Raw genomic sequence first — 19,056 nt, 5'->3', positions numbered from 1 at the left:
TTTCTATATACAATTAGTGTTGGATTTAATTTGGGTTTCAATTACTATATTATTCCCAATTTTAATTGAAATTACCAAATTACCCTAAAACCTAATTTTACCAAAAACTCTAATTTCCAACACACACACACTGACCCTCACCCCAGCCGCACACCCCACGTTTCCCTTCTTTCCCCTCCAGTAAACACAGATTAGGAGAAAAACAAAGTAAAAGCAAGAAAGAAAGGGGGAATCGGGGAATGGGGGATCCGAGAGGGAGGGCATCGCCACCAGTGGAAGGAGGAAGATAAGAGGAGGGAGGAGATCGCACTGGCGCGTCGGGCTTCACCACCGCCATCGCGTCGTCATCGTCGGCCCTGTGAGCTACTCAATTGCGTCACCGCCGTCCCGTGGAGCCACCGCCATACCGCCACGCGTGAGGAGCCGGGCTGTCGCTGCCATTCCCGTCACAGAAGAGAGAGAGACGTTGAGACAGAGACAAACGCCGGGAGGAAGCCGCTGCCACTGGTGAGTTGTCGCTGCTGTGACGCATCCGAGAGGAGAGAAGTCACGCTGGAGGGTTGACCACCAGGGGTGCTGCTGCTGCGAGCTCGCCGTCGCCGTAGCTGGGTGGTCGTTGTCCTTGTTAGCAGCGGGAGAGAAGCAAGATGAATCCCCTCGGTTTCTGATGTTCTGGGCCGCCACAGATGTCGCTGCCAGAGAAGGGAGCTACGTCTCTGTGATTCTAACTGTCGGGAGTGGTTTTGTGACTTTCGGACCACCGCTGAAGCTTCTGGCTGTTTCTGCCGTCGCCGAAAAATTCTGCCGGTAAGGGTTTTAATTAAGGTTTCTGTCTTTTTGGATTTCTAGAAAGTTTTGATGCTGCATGGTTATTATAGTTGATCTGCCAGAGCTTCTCGCCACTACTGGAGTTGTTGCCGGGTCGGTTCGGAATCGCAGCTGCTTCATTTTGTTATTTCGGTAAGTAATTATATTTCGGAAGCCCTGTGTTAGTGTCTTATACGTGTATTAAAGCCTTTACGAACATGTGTGGGGCTGTGCTTTGAAGCTGCCATTGGTTTTGGGTCAAGACGAAAGGATTTCTAAGAGGCGTTTGGATTATAGTTTCAATTTGTCGAGGTAGGGGCTATTTTCCGAAAACTATATTTTATATATTGGAATTATTACATATGGATACTGATGTGAGACAATGTATATTTGGTGATTGTATGAGTCTTATGTATTGTTTGGTTGTCTTGATTGGTTATGAATGTTTGTTTGACTGGATTGTTGTGCGGCTTTGTGAAACGGAATGTTTTTGAAGTTGATTCTTTTAAAGATTTGGGATCGAGTATAATCCGTTGGAAATTGATTTGAGTTGAGTTGATTTTCTTGATAATGTGAAAAATAGAATACACTTTTGGATTTAGCCTAGTTTGCTTTAATTGATTCGGTTTTGATAAATGAATTGTTGCTGAACTGTTTCTTTAAAGTTTTAGAAATGAGTTTAATCGGTTGATAATGATTTGATTTTGAAACAGTTTCCTTGAGATATGAAAATGAGGTGACTGTTGGATTTAGCTTGCTCTTGAACTGATTTTGGATTTGGACCGATGAAAAGGATTTTGGAATGGTTTAGTTGGGACCCGAAAAGGGTGTTAGAGTCCAAGTTTTAGGAGGTGCTGCCGAAATTCCGGTAGAATCCGGGACTTTATTAAAATGTTATCTGGAAAATTATGAGTTAAAGACTTCTTCTATTTTATTTGAATTATTAAGAAAGGGATGACTTATGCTTTTAAAATGAATTATTAAAAAGGAAATTATGATTTAGTCTTGTTTCTTAAGAAAAGTATTGTATCTCTCTTGGCAGCAAGTTTTTTAGATGAAACTTATGTTTTAAGGCCATTTTAAATGTGAAAAGGATTATGTCTTTGAATTTGACTTGAGGGTTTCAATTAGAGGAGTTTCAGTGACTTTGAAAGAACCTAAACGTCCATTAAGAAGTTTCATTCTAAAATATCTTGGGAAAAGTTTTAAGTACTCTTTGAATTCTGAATTTTTGCAAGACTAAAATAATTTTTGAGCAGTTTGAAACGCTTTAGAATTTATCATGGGGTTGATGCTAGTTTTTTTTAAATTAAAGGAAACGGCTTTGAAAGGAGTAATTGATTACATGACTCGGTTTGGCTTAGATCCTATTTATTACTCAAATAAGGAAGCCAAGGTTTTAATGATTTTAAGTGAATTTGAGGAAATGAGTTATGTTATTCCCCCCTAAAGACTTGAGGCTCTGCCGAGGAACTTTTGTTATAAAATCCCATTGTTGGATGGATGATTTTGAATATTTCAAAAGAGATCTTTAATTTGCCATGGTTTTGGAAGTTTTGGAAAGAGGATGCCGAGAGTGGCTTTGTTTTTAAAAGGGGAACTTACTTTGAGTAAAAGGGGCTTATGAGCCTGAGATGATTTGAGGAATGGGAACTATAAAGCCAAGGCTGAAAAGAGTTGAAATTTAATTTCAACGTGAAGTGAATTAGGAAAAAGTGATTTATGGCTTGAATGCTAATTTTGGAAATTTAATGATGTTGGATGCTGGAAGTGCTATTTTGTTATGAGCTGGAATGGATGTGTATGATAATGAATTTTGGCTGATTGCAAAATATGTTATGAGCCGGATGGCTGACTATGAGTCATGAATTTTAGCCGGAAGGCTGAAATGAATATTGATTTATGGCTGAGAATAAATGCACCTATGCTGAGTTATTGATGTTGTGATTTTTCACTTCCTCCTATCTGAGATACGAGTTTTTCTGGGTGAAAGTAGTGGCTAGCCACCACGTGCTCCAGGTGGAGACTCGATACTCTGCTGACCCTTTATCGTAAGAGTGGTCGGGCACTGTGAAAGTCTCGGATGACCTCGCCCCCGTAAAAATACACCAGTGAGGGTGTTGGATATATATGAGATTATGACTTATGTTGAGTATAACTCGAGTTGGGGATGCACGACAGAGGAACATTCCAATGGTTAGCTACCAGGACTTGTCGGGTTGGCTATATAACCGACAGATGATATCATCAGCCACTAGGACATGCATGCATCATATGTATCTATGTGACGTTGTTTGGGTGTGCATATTGTAGTTGGTTTGCCTTTGTGATTACTTGTGATTAACTGTTAATTGTTCTACTTGCAGTAACTGTTTGTTTGTGCTTGAACTTTCCTATTTGTGTTTGCAGTTGAGACTTTGTTGGACTGTGGTAATTGGTTGTTGGTTGGGTTGTTTGGACCTAGAGCCATGGTTGATCATGAGGTGGGCCGAAGGCTATGTCTGGTTGATATTTCTGATTTGGAAAAGTAAGAAAGGCTAATTTGGTTCAGCATAGATAAACCTTTTGAAAGGCTTTTGAATTTTATTTTACATGAACAGTTTCCTCTTCAGAAAAGATTTTAGATTTTTCTTGATAGTAAACCTTTTGCTTTTGAAAAGATACATAAGGCGGTTATTAATCACTGAAATGATTTTATCTCGTGTATTCTATTATAGTAATTTTCAAAAACCCTCTACTGAGAACTCTTTTGAGGATGATGTTCTCACCGCCCTACAAATTTTCCTTTTCAGGATGTGGATGCAGAAGTCACAAAGAGTTTATTTAGTTGTTGTTGAGATGCTCTGTATTGCTTTAGTTATTATTTATTGTTCCCTCGCCTCTATCTTTATACATTCTGTAAGAGGGATAGGAATTGTATTGGTTAATGCTTGTAATATTATTTATATATACATACATAGATACATATATATATATATATATATATATATATGTATGTATGTATGTATGTATGTATATATGTACTCTTTGCGAGTTTATAAGTTGTACCATAGATGTACGTTACCGAACAAAGTATTTTTGGAGCGGTACTCCGGTTTAAAGTTTTAAACAGGCTCATATTTTCGTATTAAATAGTATAAGAGTCGTCGTAATGTCTGAGCTATCAGAGTGGCACAGCCAGAAGCGTGAGCTTTGATAGTTAGGGTGTTACATTATGGTATCAGAGCGGTCTTTCCTCTAACGCCTGAGGAATGGACCGACTATGCTTCAATTGCATACTCTGAGCTTTTGTCATGTAATAGGTCTTGTTCGGATAACAAGAATTAGAGCTTTAAGCACATGGCAGTCTATTGATTAATGCCATTAGTCTTGCATTGCGTAATTCCTGATATTAAGTTTGGCCAGCTTAATACTAGTGAATTATGTATATGAAGGCATAGATGTGTTATCATAGATGATATACGAGTTTTGAGTAAAGCGAATCACGGGTTTTGGGAACGTTGGAAACTATTTCTCGAGGCTATTCAGTTGTGTGTTTTGAATTCTATTTGAGTCGACCTATTCTTTCATATCCTAACTTGAAGTTCTTGTTTGCTAATCCTTTTGAAAAGTAGTTTGATTTTTCAACTCTATTCCTCTATTCATATGCATTCTTCTTCGATCTTAATTGCATATGCTTGTTTGCAATCCTTGTTGCATCTATCTTTCTCTGTTTGAGTTCTTCTTAATTCACGTATTCTTTGATATAGCTTTGAACTTGTCTTAATGCGCTGTGCCTTTTAACTCCAGATTCCGAGTCCATTCTTAGAGAAATTGTTGATTCAGTTTTTCTCTTATTTGACAGTGATTACAGCCAATTTTGAGGTTTTTATAAAAATTACTGTTGGTTAGATATATACTTATCTATATATGAAACTTTGAAGATTACTTATATAGTTTAACAACTATTTATTCCTAATACCTCACCTGTACTTTTACTGGTTTACGAAACTGCACTTATTTTAAATGTAATTTGACTTTCTAGTAATTTTACTATAGTTCCAATGGACATCTTTATTTGATTATGTATTTGGGTATTTTCCAAAATTCTGGAAAGAAAGGATTTTTCGCTTTTATTCCTTTTCATCTCCATGAATGTCATACTTGATTCTGTTTTAATTATTCTTCTACCTCTTGTGAGAAGTACAATCAATCTTAGTTTCTCTTTTCTTGTGAATTTCATTCCTATATGAGTCAGTTTGATTCGTTTCAAAATGGTGCATCGTTTATCCCCTCATTGTCTATAGCAGAGTTTTTAGTCAAAGATGTATCCTGGAGAAATTACTAATGATTGAGTTGTCTTTTCCTATGACTTTTGTATTCTTTTGGATCAATTGAAGGCTTGTTTGATGTCTCATGCCTAGTGGATATTGTTTGAACTATCTTGATTTAAGATCCTTTCTTGTATGGCTTGACTCTTTTTTTTAAGTACATCCTATTTTTCTTGAATATCCTTCTGAGATGGTGATTTCAAGTATACTTTTGGAGTCTTGTTTCAAACTTTGTTTAAAAAAGTTTTGAATTCTCTTTGAAGAAATTCTAAACGGAATTTATTTTCTGTTGCTTGATTGAGATTGAAACCATTGTTCAATTTTGACAAAGTTGTTTTAAAGTTGGCATGCGCTATTTTAAATGAAGTTTTGAAAGCTTCCTTATTTAGTAGAAACCTGTTCGTTTGTAATGCACTACTTATTTCCCTTACCAACTTATAAGCAAATTTTACCTTGGATTCTCTTTTCTAAATAGAGTTTAACTTCTTCTTTTGTCCTTGCTATAATTTTTATACACGCTTGTTTGACTATGAACTTTGAGAATTTTTGAACAAGCATTTGATTTCTTCCGAGTTTTATGAATTACTTTTGGTTAGGTTGTGCACCTAACTATCTTTCTAAAATATTTGAGGAAATATTTTAGCTCTTAGCCAAACCGATGTGCATTTTGTTTTTAAACTCTACATAATCTACTTCAACATGAATTTGCATTAAAGCAAAGCCACGTTTATGCTTTTGTTACTCTCTTGAAGAATGCTTGTTGCTTAACTTTTCTTTTAGATTGCGAAGTGATTTTCCCGCAAGTTTTTGACTCTTTTATGAACAATGTATTCGGAAGTATTTTAATCGTGCTCTTGAGTCCTGTGAGCTTTACCTTGGGTTTGAGATATTCTTTCCTGTAAACTTTATACTTTTTCGACTCAAGTTGAATTTGTTTCAAGTTAATGCGCTGATTTCCCTCTTATTGATCCTATTGAATTTCTTGATTCAAGGGTTATCTTTGAAGTTGTCAGTTGATTTACTGATGAGAGAACTTTTGCGTGGTCTAAAAATTTGCGGATAAATCCTCGTTGCAAGTATAGTTTCTAAACCTTCAAAAGTCCTTTCATACAAACGTTTTGGTTGTCACAAGTAACAAACCCCTTTTAAAATTGATAACCGAGTATTTAAAGCTCGGGTCGTCTTCTCAAGGAATTGCAGGGAGGTATGTTCTTATTATTGGTTATGAAGATTGTAAATTGGGGATTTTGGAAGTAAGGACGCAGTATGTTGCACAAAAAGAATAAAATAAAATAGTAATAATAAAATAAACTCTTGGCAAGGTATGAAGATTGGAGGTCCTATCCTAGTTATCCTTATCAATTGTAATGAGAATTGGATTTTTCTCCCACTTTATTAACCTCTAACTATGAAGGTAAGTTAAGTGGATGAATTAATTCTTAAAGAATTCCAATTCTCAATCAACAATGAGTTTGATAACTCAAGAGTCACCAATTATTTAACCAAATCCAAAAGGGGAGAAATTCTACTTGAATGAAAATAATTTGGATAAATCGAAAACTTTAATAAATTAAAGAAAGCAATCATAAGTCTGGAATACCTCAATTAACTCTAATAAAGACATCAAATGTAACATGGAAGAGTTCATAAATTAAATTGAAAAAATAAATAAAAATAAAGAACCTGGGATTGAGAGTCACTCTAAAACTAAGAGAAATCCTAAATCCTAATCCTAAGAGAGAGGAGAGAACCTCTCTCTCTAAAAACTACATCTACTCCTAAAATTGTGAATTATGAGAGAATCCTATGAATGGATGCATTCCTCCACTTTATAACCTCTAATCTGTGTTTTCTGGGCCGCAAACTGGGTCAGAAAAAGCCTAGAATTCGCTGGTTGCGAATTCAGATTCGCTGATTTTCGTCACTTGCGACGCGGCCACATGGAGCACGCGGTCGCATCGGTTAGTATCAGAGAAACTATAGCATATTATATATCAAATCGAAGTCCCGGATGTTAGCTTTCCAACGGAACTGGAACCGCATCGTTTGAACCTCTGTAGCTAAAGTTATAGCCATTTGAGTGCAGAGAGGTCAGGCTGGACAGCTTAGCAATTTCTCCAACTTCTTGCATTCCTTCCACTTTTGCATGCTTTCTTCCCATCCTCCAAGCCATTGCTGCCCTGTAATCTCTGAAATCACTCAACACACATATCAAGGCATCTAATGATAATAAGAGAGGATTAATATTAGCAATTATAAGTCCAAAGAAGCATGTTTTCAATCAAAGCACATAATTAGGAAGGTAAATGTAAAACCATGCAAATAGTATGAATAAGTGGGTAAAGAGTAGATAAAAATCACTCAATTGAGCACAAGATAAACCATAAAATAGTGGTTTATCATTTACTCTAGCAAACTTCATTGCTTGAGCATCCTTATTTACCTGGATTGCATACAGTCTCTCAAATCTATGAGTATTATCTTTGACATTTGTCTCTCCTTTCTAAAATCTTATATCCTTCTGAGTAGACTCGAGAATGGTTTTGATGTCACGTGGGACCTGTAGACGTGGTAATGCGATGTGTTAGTTCTTTAGGACGTGATATGTGTATATGGAAGGGAAACGATAGGTGTGTAATGTGATGAAGAGTTGTGGTAGTTTTGCTCTTTGTGGAAGAGTTTGCGGGTGTTAGACTTATGGCCGGTTGTAGGGTTGTTACGTGAATGATGGAGTTGGAAAGTTGGAGCTTTGAGATTGTTACGAGATTAGTGGCAGATGTTAAGCACGTTGTTTTAACCCCATCCTGTTCTATAGCCTTCGATGCCTTGCCTTACTATCACATGTTTGAACCATGTCATCTTTTGCATGGAGCCTATCTTGTAACGTTTGCTTTGCAATCACACTCCTACCTTTGTATCCTTATGCATACGACAATCCAAGTATTTGAAAACCGTATATATGTTTATATGTTGAGATATTTTGCTTCTTCCTCAAATGTGTTCAAAAGTGAACTGTTATGAAATTTCTTTCGTTTTGTATCAATTTTCGAAGACGAAAATATTTATAAAGTGGGTAGAATGTAAGACCCAGAACTTTAAAAAAAAAGGGCTATTATGAGCTAATTTCAAATTCAATTGTTTATATAGCATTAATTTCAGAAATTTCTTTATTTAAAGAAAATTAAAGCAAGTTTTGATTAATTGAATTTGAAATAAATTAAGATTATTATTCAATTTTACAATTATTGAATTATTTTCTATATTCAAATTATAAAGTTGGTAGTTGTGAAATAATAAGGATTTTATATGATTTGGACTAAATAATTAATATTTTAAAATATTAATACTGCTGTTTTTGGAAAACAAAGGATTTAATTATATTATTTCTAATTATTGGATTTGGACATTTTATTGAAAATAATTTGTAAAATTGATGAGCAAATAGTATTTTTCAATATACAATTAGTGTTGGATTTAATTTGGGTTTCAATTACTATATTATTCCCAATTTTAATTAAAATTACCAAATTACCCTAATACCTAATTTTACCAAAAACCTTAATTTCCAACACACACACACACTGACCCTTACCCAGCCGCAGACCCCACGTTTCCCTTCTTTCCCCTCCAGTAAACACAGATCAGGAGAAAAACAAAGTAAAAGAAAGAAAGGAAGGGGGAATCGGGGAAGGGGAGATCCGAGAGGGAGGGCATCGTCACCAGTGGAAGGAGGAAGAGAAGAGGAGGGAGGAGACCGCTCCGGTGCATCAGGCTTCACCACTGCCGTCCCGTCGTCGTCGTCGGCGGCCCTGCGTGTCACCGCCGTCCCGTGGAGCCATCGCCGGACCGCCGCGCGTGAGGAGCCGGGCTGTCGCTGCCATTCCTGTCGCAGAGGACAGAGATAAACGTTGAGACAGAGATAAACGCCGGGAGGAAGCCGCTACCACCGGTGAATTGTCGCCGCTGTGACACGTCTGAGAGGAGAGAAGTCATGTTGTAAGGCTGACCGCCGGGGGTGCTGTTGCTGCGAGCTCGCCGTCGCCAAAGCTGGGTGTTCGATGTCCTTGTCAGCAGCGAGAGAGAAGCAAGATGAATCCCCTCCATTTCTGATGTTCTGGGATACCGCAGGTTTTGCTTTCGGAGAAAGGAGCTGCGTCTCTGTGATTCTGACCGCTGAGAGTGGTTCTGTGACTTCTGGGACCACCGCCGAAGCTTCTGGCTGTTTCTGCCGTCGCCGAAAAACTCTGTCGGTATGGTTTTAATTGAAGTTTTTGTCGTTTTGGATTTCAAGAAGGTTTTGATGCTGCGTGGTTATTATAGTTGATCCTTCGGAGCTTCTGGCTGCTACCGGAGCTGTTGCCGGGTCGGTTCGGAATCGCAACTTCTTCATTTTGTTATTTCGGTAAGTAATTATGTTTCGGAAGCCCTGCGTTTGTGTCCCGTACGTGTATTAAGGCCTTTACGATATTAATGTTCTTAGGATTTAGTAATTGAGGTTGCTTGTTGTAATTTAGAGCTGTTTATGCTGCTGCGAAAATGTGTGGGGCTGTGCTTTGAAGTTGCCATTGGTTTTGGGTTGAGATGAAAGGATTTCTGAGAGGCGTTTGGATTATAGTTTCAATTTGTTGAGGTAGGGGCTATTTTTTGAAAACTATGTTTTATATATTGGAATTATTACATATGGATACTGATGTGAGACAATGTATATTTGGTGATTGTATGAGTCTTATGTATTGTTTGGTTGTCTTGAATAGTTATGAATGTTTGTTTGACAGGATTGTTGTGCGGCTTTATAAAACAGAATGTTTTTGAAGTTGATTCTTTTAAAGATTTGGGATCGAGTTTAATCCGTTGGGAATTGATTTGAGTTGAGTTAATTTTCTTGATAATGTGAAAAATAGAATACACTTTTGGATTCAGCCTGGTTTGCTTTAATTGATTCGGTTTTGATAAACGAATTGTTGCTGAACTGTTTCTTTAAAGTTTTGGAAATGAGTTTAATCGGTTGATAATGATTTGATTTTGAAACGGTTTCCTTGAGATATGAAAATGAGGTGACTGCTGGATTTAGCTTGCTCTTGAAATTGATTTTGGATTTGGACCGTTGAAAAGGATTGTGGAACGATTTAGTTGGGACTCAGAAAGGGTGGCAGAGTCCAAGTTTTAGGGGAGGTGCTGCAGAAATTCTGGTAGAACCTGGGACTTTATTGAAATGTTATCTGGAAAATTACGAGTTAAAGACTTCTTCTATTTTATTTGAATTATTAAGAAAGGGATGACTTATGCTTTTGAAATGAATTATTAAAAAGAAAATTGTGAGTTAGTCTTGTTTCTTAAGAAAAGTATTGTATCTCTTTTGGGAGCAAGTTATTTAGATGAAACTTATGTTTTAAGGCCGTTTTAAATGTGAAAAGGGTTATGTCTTTGAATTTGACTTGAGGGTTTCAATTAGAAGAGTTTCAGTGACTTTGAAAGAACCTGAACGTCCATTAATAAGTTTCATTTTAAAATGTTTTGGGAAAAGTTTTAAGTACTCTTTGAATTCTGAATTTTTGCAAGACTAAAATAATTTTTGAGCAGTTTGAAACGCTTTAGAATTTATGATGGGGTTGATGCTGGTTTTTGTTAAAGTAATGGAAACAGCTTTGAAAGGAGTAATTGATTACATGACTCGGGTTGACTTAGATCCTATTTTATTACTCAAATCAAGAAGCCAAGGTTTTAATGATTTTAAGTGAATTTGAGGAAATGAGTTATGTTATTCTCCCTTAAAGACTTAAGGCTCTGTCGAGGAACTTTTGTTATAAAATCCCGTTGTTGGATGGATGATTTTGAATATTTCAAAAGAGATCTTTAATTTGCCATTGTTTTGGATGTTTTGGAAAGAAGATGCAGAGAGTGGCTTTGTTTTTAAAAGGGGAACTTACTTTGAGTAAAAGTGGCTTATGAGCCTGAGTTGATTTGAGGAATGGAAACTTTAAAGCCAAGGCTGAAAAAAGTTGAAATTTGATTTCAAAGTAAAGTGAATTGAGGAAAAGTGATTTATGGCTTGAATGCTAATTTTATGAATTTGATGATGTTGGATGGTGGATGTGATATTTTGTTATGAGCCGGAATGGCTGTGTATGATAATGAATTTTGGCTGATTGCAGAATATGTTATGAGCCGGATGGCTAAATATGAGTTATGAATTTAAGTCGGAAGGCTTAAACGAATATTGATTTATGGCTGAGAATAAATGCATATATGCTGAGTTATTCATATTGTGATTTGCACTTTCCACCTATCAGAGATACGAGTTTACTTGGATGAAAGCAGTGGCTAGCCACCATGTGCTCCAGGTGGAGACTCGATACTTTGCTAACCCTATGTCGTAAGTGTGGCCGGGCGTTGTGAAAGTCCCGGATGAGCTCGCCCCCGTAAATATACACCAGTGAGGGTGTTGGATATATATGAGATTATGACTTATGTTGAGTATAACTCGAGTTAGGGATGCACGACAGAGGGACAGTTCAATGATTTGCTACCAGGACTTGTCGGGTTGGCTATATAACCGACAGATGATATCATCAGCCACTAGGACAGGCATGCATCATATGCATCTATGTGACGTTGTTTGGGTGTGCGTATTGTACTTGGTTTGCCTTTGTGATTACTTGTGATTAACTGCTAATTGTTCTACTTGCAGTAACTATTTCTTTGTGCTTGAACTTTCCTATTTGTGTTTGCGATTGAGACTCTGTTGGACTGTGGTGATTGGTTGTTGGTTGGGTTGTTTGGGCCTAGAGCCGTGGTTGATCATGAGGTAGGCCAAAGGCCATGTGAAAAACCAAAGATTGATGGTTTAGAAGTTATAGTAAACTCTCGTTGCAAGTATAGTTACTAAACCAAGCAATCAACCTTTCTTACAAACATTTTGGTTGTCACAAGTAACAAACCCCTAAATAAATTGATAACCGAAGTATTTAAACCTCGGGTCATCTTCTCAAGGAACTGCAGGGAAGTATGTTCTTATTATTGGTTATGAAGATTGTAAATTGGGGTTTCGAAGGTGAGGAATAAGTAATTTAAATTGCAATTAAAGTAAGTGAAAGACTGTAATTTAAATAAATAACTGTAAAACACACTTTTGGCAAAGTATGAGAAATTAGAAGTCCTATCCTAGTTATCCTTATCAATGATGATGAAAATTGAATCTTAATTCCACTTAGTTAACCTTTGCTAGAGCAAGGGAAGGTCAAGTGACTAATTAGTTAGATCCTCAAATCCTAGTTAATCCCTAAGGAAAGATTGGGATTATTGAAGTTCAATTCAATTAGCAAAGATAACGATTATCAATCATGTTTGAGTTTGATAACTCCTGAGTTACTGATTTCTTAACCAAGACCGAAGGGGAAAAAGTAAATCTACTGGAATAAAAATGTCTTCAGATTGGGGATAAAAGTAACATAAATAAAAGAAAGCAATATTAAACTGAAATACCTCAATTAACATTAATTCAAAGAGTAATCTATAACATAGAAGAATTCATAATTAAATTGAGAACATAATAAAAAGGAATATTGAACCTGGTAAAGAGATAATCCGGAAAGCGAATAAAATCCTAAATCTAAATCCTAATCCTAAAGAGAGAGGAGAGAACCACCCTCAAAGCTAGATCTAATTCATGAATACTAACTAATTGGAGAGTCTCCCTGAATGGATGCATTTCCCCACTTCATAACCTCTGGTCTATGCCTTCTGGACTTGGATTTGGGCCAAAAAGGGCTTCAGAATTCGCTATGAGCGTTTTCTGTAATTTCTGGTGCGTGGCCTCTGTCACGCGTCCGCGTGGGTCACGCGGTCGCATCATTGGGAGTTTTTCCTTGTCACGCGGTCGCGTCAGTCATGCGTCCGCGTCATATGCATTTCGCTCAAGGTGCACGGTCACGTCAGTCATGCGGCCGCGTTAATGTCTTTTTGCGCTGGCATGCGGCCGCGTCGCCCATGCGATCGCGTGGCTGCCAGTTTCTTCAAAAACTCCGTTTTATGCTTTCCTTCCAATTTTGTATGTTTTCTTTCCATCCTTTAAGTCATTCCTGCCTTAGAAGATCTGAAACTACTCAACACACGAATCACGGCATCGAATGGAAATAAAGGGTAATCAAAATAATTATTTTTAAGCATAGGAAACATGTTTTTCACATACATCACATAATAAGGAAGGGAAAGTAAAACCATGCAATTAATATGAATAAGTGGGTGAAGGATTGAATAAATCACTCAGATTAAGCACAAAATATATCATAAAATATGGGTTTATCACCATGTCTGGTTGATATTTGTGATTTGGAAAAGTATGAAAGGCTAATTTGGTTCAGCATAGATAAACCTTTTGAAATGCTTTTGAATTTATTTTACATGAACAGTTTCCTCTTCAGAAAAGATTTCAGATTTTTCTTGATAGTAAACCTTTAGCTTTTGAAAAGATGCATAAGGCGGTTATTAATCACTGAAATGATTTTATCTCGCGTATCCTATTATAGTAATTCTCAAAAACCCTCTACTGAGAACCCTTTCGAGGATGATGTTCTCACCCCCTACAAATTTCCCTTTTCAGGATGTGAACGTAGAAGTCACGAAGAGTTTATTTAGTTGTTGTTGCGATGCTATGTATTGCTTTAGTTATTATTTATTGTTCCCTCGCCTCTATCTTTATACATTCTGTAAGAGGGATAGAAATTATATTGGTTAATGCTTGTAATATATATATATATGTATGTATGTATGTACTCTTTGCGAGTTTGTAAGTTGTATGGTATGCATGAATGTACGTACCGAACGAAGTATTTTAGGAGCGGTGCTGTGGTTTAAAGTTTTAAACAGGCTCATATTTTCGTATTAAATAGTATAAGAGTCGTCGTAATGTCCGAGCTATCAGAGTGGCGTAGCCAGAAGCGTGAGCTTTGATAGCTAGGATGTTGATGAGCGGATAATTTATACGCTTTTTGGCATTGTTTTTACATAGTTTTTAGTCTGAAGAAGGACTGCAGATGCTGTTGGATTCTGACCTCCCTGCACTCAAAGTGGATTTTCTGGAGCTACAGAAGTCCAAATGGCGCGCTCTTAATTGAGTTGGAAAGTAGACATCTAGGGCTTTCCAGCAATATATAATAGTCCATACTTAGCCCGAGTTTAGACGATGCAAACTGGCGTTCAACACAAGCTTCCTGCCCTATTCTGGTGTTAAACGCCAGAAACAGGTTGCAAAGCAGAGTTAAACGCCAGAAACAGGTTACAAACCGGCGTTTAACTCCAAGAAGGACCTTTGCACGTGAAAGCTTCAATGCTCAGCCCAAGCACACACCAAGTGAGCCCGGCAGTGAATTTCTGTATCATTTACTCATTTCTGTAACCCTAGTAACTAGTTTAGTATAAATAGAACTTTTTACTATCATGTTGGAAAGAAGCTTTTGATTAGTTTTATGCTATCTTAGACCTTTATGGGGGCTGGCCATTCGGCCATGTCTATCCTATTTGTTCTTATGTATTTTCAACGGTAGAGTTTCTACACACCATAGATTAAGGTGTGGAGCTCTACTGTCCCTCATGAATTAATGCAAAGTACTATTGTTTTTCTATTCAATTCAAGCCTATTTCTTCTCTAATATATTAATTCGCACACAAGAACATGATGAATGTGAAGATTATGTGATGCTCATCATCATTCTCACTTATGAACGTGTGCCTGACAAACACTTCCGTTCTACATGAAAACAAGCTTGAATGTGTATCTCCTAGCCTCCTGATCGTGAGATCAGAGTCTTCGTGGTATAGGATAGAATTATTGGCGGCCATTCTTGAGATCCGGAAAGTCTAAACCTTGTCTGTTGTATTCCGAGTAGGATCTGAGAAGGAATGGATGTGACGAGCTTCAAACTCGCGATTGCTAGGCGTAGTGACAGACGCAAAATGATTACTGAATCCTATTCCAGCAGGATCGAGAATCGACAGATGATTAGCCGTGCGGTGACAGCGCATTTTGGACCATTTTCACTGAGAGGACGGGATGTAGCCATTGACAACGGTGATGCCCTACATAAAGCTTGCCATGGAAAGGAGTATGAAGGATTGGATGAAGACAGTAGGAAAGCAGGGGTTCAGAAGGAACAAAAGCATCTCCATATGCTTATCTGAAATTCTCACCAATGAATTACATAAGTATCTCTATGCTATTTATATTTTAATTATATTTTAATTATCAATTCACCATAACCATTTGAATCCGCCTGACTGAGATTTACAAGGTTACCATAGCTTGCTTCAAGCCGACAATCATCGTGGGATCGACCCTCACTCACGTAAGGTTTATTACCTGGACGACCTAGTGCACTTGCTGGTTAGTTGTGCGAAGTTATGACAAAGAACTAAAATTATGAACGTGCATATTAAGTTTTTAGCGCCGTTACCAAGGAATGAACGATCACGATTTCTCACACCAAGTTTTTGGCGCTGTTGCCGGGGATTGTTCGAGTTTGGACAACTGACGGTTCATCTTGTTGCTCAGATTCGGTAATTTTATTTTAATTTTAAGCTTTTTATTTCTTATTTTCGAAAAATACAAAAAAAAATTTCTTCTTTTTCGTTTTTCCTAAAATATTTTTCGAAAAAAAAATACCAAAAAAAATTAATAAAATCATAAAAACAAAAAATATTGTGTTTCTTGTTTGAGTCTTGTGTCAGTTTTTAAGTTTGGTGTCAATTGCATGTTTATCTCTTTCTTGCATTTTTCGAAAATTCATGCATTGCATTCTTCAAGATCTTCAAGTTGTTCTTGATGAATTTCCTTGTTTGATCTTTGCATGGGTCTACAGGCTTATGCTTTTCCTGTTTGCTGTAAGAGACAGAGCTAGAATATGGTTGAACTCTCAACCTAAAAATAGCCTGAACTCTTGGGATAAGCTGGTCACGGCTTTCTTAGCCAAGTTCTTTCCTCCCCAAAAGCTTAGCAAGCTTAGTCAAACAGAAAGAAGGTGAATCCCTCTATAAAGCTTCGGAGAGATACAAGCAACTGACTAAAAAGTGTCCTTCTGACATGCTTTCAGAATAATGGACCATCCTGGATATATTCTATGATGGTCTGTCTGAATTTTCAAAGATGTCATTGGACCATTTTGCAGGTGGATCCATTCACCTAAAGAAAACGCCTGCAGAAGCTCAGGAACTCATTGACATGGTTGCAAATAACCAGTTCATGTACACTTCTGAAAGGAATCCTGTGAGTAATGGGACGCCTCAGAGGAAGGGAGTTCTTGAAATTGATACTTTGAATGCCATATTGGCTCAGAATAAAATATTGACTCAGCAAGTCAATATGATTTCTCAGAGTCTGAATGGATTGCATGCTGCATCCAACAGTACTAAAGAAGCATCTTCTGAGGAAGAAGCTTATGATCCTGAGAACCCTGCAATAGCAGAGGTGAATTACATGGGTGAAGCATATGGAAACACCTATAATCCCTCATAGAGAAATCATCCAAATTTCTCATGGAAGGATCAACAAAAGCCTCAACAAGGCTTTAATAATGGTGGAAGAAACAGGTTTAGCAATAGCAAGCCTTTTCCATCATCCACTCAGCAACAGACAGAGAATTCTGAGCAGAATCCATCTAGCTTAGCAAATATAGTCTCTGATCTATCTAAGGCCACTCTAAGTTTCATGAATGAAACAAGGTCCTCCATTAGAAATTTGGAGGCACAAGTGGGCCAGCTGAGTAAAAGAGTCACTGAAGCTCCTCCTAGTACTCTCCCAAGCAATACAGAAGAAAATCCAAAGAGAGAGTGCAAGGCCATTGATTTGACCATCATGGCCGAACCTACAAGGGAGGAGGGGGACATGAATCCCAATGAGGAAGACCTCATGGGACGTCCTCTGAACACTAGAGGGTTCTTCAATGAGGACCTGAAGGAATCTGAGGCTCATACAGAGACCATAGAGATTCCATTCAACCTGTTTCTGCCCTTCATGAGCTCTGATGAGTATTCTTCCTCTAAAGAGGATGAAGACATTACTGAAGAGCAAGTTGCTAAGTTCCTTGGTGCAATCATGAAGCTGAACCTCCCTTGCTCACCAATGAACTAAATGCATTGGATAGGCAGAAATTACCTCAAAAGAAACAGGATCCTGGTAAATTCTTAATATCCTGTACCATAGGCACCATGACCTTTGAGAAGGCTCTGTGTGACCTGGGGTCAGGCATTAAGCTTATGCCACTCTCTGTAATGGAGAAACTTGGGATCCTTGAGGTGCAAGCTGCCAGAATCTTATTAGAGATGGCAGACAACTCAAGAAAACAGGCTTATGGACTAGTAGAGGATGTGCTAGTAAAGGTTGAAGGCCTTTACAACCCTACTGATTTCATAATCCTAGACACTGGGAAGGATGAGGATGAATCCATCATCCTTGGAAGACGCTTCCTAGCCACAGCAAAAGCTGTGATTGATGTGGACAGAGGAGAGTTGGTCCTTCAACTGAATGAGGACTACCTTGTATTTAAGACTCAAGGTTCTCCTTCTGTAACCATGGAGAGGAAGCATGAAAAGCTTCTCTCTCTGCAGAGTCAACCAAAGCCCCCACAGTCAAACTCTAAGTTTGGTGTTGGGAGGCTACAACCAAACTCTAAGTTTGGTGTTGAACCCCCACATTCAAACTCTAAGTTTGGTGTTAGGAGGTCCCAACAATGCTCTGAATATCTGTGAGGCTCCATGAGAGCTCACTGTCAAACTATTGACATTAAAGAAGCACTTGTTGGGAGGCAACCCAATGTTATTTAATTATATCTATTTATTTTCCATTACTATTTTATGTTTTCTTTAGGTTGATGATCATGTGAAGTCACAAAAACAACTGAAAAATCAAAAATAGAATGAAAAGCAGCATTAAAAACAGCTCACCTTGGAGGAAGAGCCTACTGGCGTTAAAACGCCAGTAAGAAGCATCAAGCTGGCATTTAACGCCAGAAAGAAGCATCAAGCTGGCGTTAAACGCCAGAAACAAGCACTAGACTGGCGTTTAACGCCAGAACAGAGCATGGAATTGGCGTTAAACGCCAGAAACAAGCAGCAAGCTGGCGTTAAACGCCAGACATGCATTCTAAGGGCGTTTTCCACGCCTAATTTGAGCTGGGATGCTAAGTCCTTGACCCCACTAGATCTGTGGACCCCATAGGATCCCCACCTACCCCACCTCTTCTTCTTTCCTCTTCACACCTTTTCATACCTCTCTTCCCCAAATACCCTTCACCAATCACCTCCATACCTCTTCTCTAAATACCCTTAACCACTCACATCCATCCACTCTTCCCCATGAACCCTACCTACCTCCAAAATTCAAAATTTTTTCCCTCCCAAACCCAACCCTAATGGCCGAAACCTACCCTCCACCCCACCCCTATATAAACCCCTCAACACTACTCCATTTTCATACATTACAACCACCACTTCTCCCCCTTGGCCGAATACACTCTCTCCCTCCATCTCCTTCATTTTCTTCTTCTTCTACTACTTTCTTTCTTCTTTTGCTCGAGGACGAGCAAACCTTTTATGTTTGGTGTGGTAAAAGCATTGCTTTTTGTTTTTCCATAACCATTAATGGCACCTAAGGCCAGAGAAACCTCAAGAAAGAGGAAATGGAAGGCAATTGCTTCCACCTCTGAGTCATGGGAGATGGAGAGATTCATTTCAAAGGTCCATCAAGACCACTTCTATGAAGTTGTGGCCAAGAAAAAGGTGATCCCTGAGGTCCCTTTTAAGCTCAAAAAGTGCGAATATCCGGAGATCCGACAAGAGATTAGAAGAAGAGGATGGGAAGTTCTCTCTAATCCTATTCAACAAGTCGGGATCTTAATGGTTCAAGAGTTCTATGCAAACACATGGATCACTAGGAACCATGATCAAAGTA

The 19,056-nt window shown here is 38.0% G+C and overlaps 1 long non-coding RNA gene across 1 annotated transcript in view; it reads left to right on the top strand.

The window, feature by feature from the left end:
- LOC110266382 overlaps positions 609-19,056 on the top strand; it is a 20,676-nt gene continuing 2,228 nt past the window's right edge. Inside the window, exons 1-3 of the long non-coding RNA XR_002353704.1 lie at positions 609-960; positions 9,632-9,747; positions 9,893-9,896. This is a non-coding gene — a long non-coding RNA (uncharacterized LOC110266382). The remainder of the gene's footprint in view (positions 961-9,631; positions 9,748-9,892; positions 9,897-19,056) is intronic.

The sequence above is a fragment of the Arachis ipaensis genome, chromosome B09, assembly GCF_000816755.2.
Source record: "Arachis ipaensis cultivar K30076 chromosome B09, Araip1.1, whole genome shotgun sequence".
NCBI lineage: Eukaryota > Viridiplantae > Streptophyta > Magnoliopsida > Fabales > Fabaceae > Arachis > Arachis ipaensis.
The sequence above is the reverse complement of the archived record's forward strand: the minus strand, read 5'-3'. Positions and strand labels throughout refer to the sequence as shown.